Source organism: Eurytemora carolleeae, unplaced genomic scaffold (genome assembly GCF_000591075.1).
Source record: "Eurytemora carolleeae unplaced genomic scaffold, Eaff_2.0 scaffold857, whole genome shotgun sequence".
In the NCBI taxonomy this organism is placed as follows: domain Eukaryota; kingdom Metazoa; phylum Arthropoda; class Copepoda; order Calanoida; family Temoridae; genus Eurytemora; species Eurytemora carolleeae.
The window spans coordinates 151,158-154,197 of record NW_019397932.1 but is presented as its reverse complement, the minus strand read 5'-3'; the positions used below and the strand labels follow the sequence as shown (position 1 = coordinate 154,197).

General features: G+C 32.3%; 1 long non-coding RNA gene across 1 annotated transcript in view; it reads left to right on the top strand.

The window, feature by feature from the left end:
• The first annotated feature begins 1,020 nt into the window (after nucleotides 1–1,020).
• LOC111716363 (uncharacterized) overlaps nucleotides 1,021–3,040 on the top strand; it is a 3,462-nt gene continuing 1,442 nt past the window's right edge. Inside the window, exons 1-2 of the long non-coding RNA XR_002768467.1 lie at nucleotides 1,021–1,135; nucleotides 2,895–2,921. This is a non-coding gene — a long non-coding RNA (uncharacterized LOC111716363). The remainder of the gene's footprint in view (nucleotides 1,136–2,894; nucleotides 2,922–3,040) is intronic.

Genomic DNA, 3,040 nt, shown 5'->3' with positions numbered 1-3,040 from the left:
ATATTCTGAAAAATCAACTATATGCAAATGTGGCGAAAGATAATCGATGAACATAGGGTGTAATATCTGAATGATTTGTTTGAAATTAAATAGATTTTTTTACGGTCTAAGTCGTATGTTGCATCTTTTCTGAATTTGTATGGATACTACGCGACGTTCTTCGGTATTAGTCGTTTTTAACAATTTTCTCGTAATAGACGCAACAGATAGAAGTAAGATTAGAAGCGATCAAAAGCGCTCTTTTATTGCATTAACCCTATACCCTCTTTCATTTTTCGCGAACACTCCCTTTAAATGAAAATTGTTGCATACCAAAAAACCATCTTTTTACAAAGGAATGACATTTGAAACATGTAATAAATATATAGTAAAACATTCATGCAAATATAACAAACCTCAATGTTCATTAGAGGATCGAGAGGTCAATAATCTTTTTTAAAGTTACACATTTGGCGGAAACAATCCTGGCAATTATTTCTATGACAGTTCTTCCGAGATTACACATTTACGTTTAGAGTTTGGAATAAAAAATATTTTATACAGTCATACAGGAATTCAATTGCAAACTGCAATTGATCAGACAGCTTTTCAATCTAATTTTAAAATTATGATTGATGAAATGATAATTACGATATGGCCCTAGTCCTGCCATATCACAAGCATTGATTCGGGGGGGGGGGACTTCCCCTTATTTTCTAGAAGCAAATGTCGTCGTAGTAATGAAATATTTCAGCAATGATGACATTTATTCCGAAATTTAATCATTTTTTTAAAGCTTAAGCCCTCAGCTGTTCAATTTAGAGATAAAAGTTTACTTGGATCACTTGAATTTACAAAGCACGACCTCCTCTAATGTTTATATTCTATTTTAACGAGTTGAAGGTTTAAAAAAAAACTTGCCAGCGCAGGAAAAAAAAAGGTTTGTTCGAATTTCAGTCAGTATTTTTATTAATTATGGAAAAACGCGCAGTCATTTTCTTTTATATTTGTCCATATGGTGTATAATTAAATATATAATTAGTGATTTAAATAAAACAAAATATGTTTGAAGCTGTGTCATGTTTCCATTCAGTTACTATCATGCAACAGACAAGAAGTTTTCTTTTTTATCTACTTCTTCTCATATCCTTCAAGGGTTAAGTTTAATCTGCACTATCATAAATCGTGTGAATAATAATCGATTCTCAGCTTGTTTGCGAAAAATCGCTACATTGCAAAGAAAATATACCAAGAATGTTAAAGAAATAAGTAATTGTAAGTCATTGATTTATTGTAAGTCATTGATTTAAAATTACATAAATGGAAAGTAAATTAAGCTAGTTTCAGTTTTAATAGATTTAGTTATGCAATATATGCAATATGCGTTATAGCTTTACTAGCTGTCAATATAATAGCTGAAGTGTATAATCTTTTGCAATCAGTTACCCGAAGAAGGGGGTGCAGGGCCACCATGAGACCCGCGAAATGAACTCCGAGGCCTCCTGATCCGCAGAATGACCGCCTAAACCGTCCCAGCGCCTCTCGCTATGTCTCCAAGGCTCCACCGTTCTGCTTCCACTTTAGTCTCACATAAAATATATTTGGCTTTTACATCCACCAAAAATCTTACTTTCAAACAATCTCAACATGATAAAACAGTTTTTAATGATGCATAAACTTAATGAGCACCAATTCACAAAACACAATAGTTTTGTGAAATACTTGAATTTGTTATTTTATCATATGCTTTAATTCCACGAGAAAACAAATTACATTATATATTTGAAATTTATGGATTAAACAATTATTAACTATCGTGGGTGGCGGGTGCAACTATGAACAGATATATTTTGATTTTTGGTTCGTTAAGCCATAATAGGTAAACAAAAATTGTGTATTGCCTGTGTAAAAAGCTGAATTGAACGCGGCATGACAAATGAAAAGTTGTGCACATGCGGGAACAAAATCTACAAAATCTACGCCCCAAAATACGAGTAATGATTAATTGATTGTAGTAGAGACGTCGTCTTTGTAAACATAATTTACATGTTTTAATACGAAAAACGTAAATTTCTTGCTAACTCAAATATCAAAAGTTTTCATATTTTAGTTCATAATAACGATAACGTAATGACATTAAAATATAATAAATTTATTATGTTATTGGGCTGCTGTTACTGAAAAAAACATCAAATAGTGTCTATAGAGAGGAACTGTCCCTTTCCGCTCAAATTCTGTACGAAAAATCGGCTTTTTCTCCGGCCACAGCTGTCTTTGAAAAGTAAGACTATTACCAATCAAGAGCGAATAGGCTGTTTAGTTTACCCTGAAATTACCCAAATAAGTGAACGGTCCCTTTAAGTGTATCTTATATTGCCACAAAGCAAATAGTTTTCAAGACAAATTTAATTATAATATCAATTATTTTATGAAATGGTTTTGTTTAAACTGCATCATTGTTGGGTCGCATGCTCATTGGACTATTTAAAGTCAAAACTTGAGTCTAAAAGTCGTCTTAATACTCCAGAGTTTACTGGTTATCACTGTAGGACAAAAAAAAATTATAGGGGGGGGGGGGGCATTCGTCTCCCTCACCCAGCCTGTTCAGGGTTAAAGAGAGTCAAATTCACACAGTAATCTGAACAGCGTTGTTTCATGCCTAATAAAATAAATGAGAAATCGTATTTTATTAGTGGTTTTTTCTTGCGGATTTCTACAACAGAAAAAATTGAAGAAACATCTCAGACTTAGACTCTTTTCAAGCTGGAGAAACAACGATGTCTTCCACATTATTGATCATATACAATATTAAAAAGGGTACTGTTGTGAATTGGGTATTCATACCCTTCTGTAAAGGGTACATAAAAATAAGAACGGAATTCCCTTTAAAGATTTTGCAAGATTAAACAATTAAGGTATCCGGGACTGAAGATTCAGTTGAGGTAAATTCATTTTATAAAATATGATATATATTTAATTTTAAACTTGAATACATTGGGGTTTAAACTTAAATACATTGGGGTTTAAACTTGAATACATTGGGGTTTAAACTTAAATACAT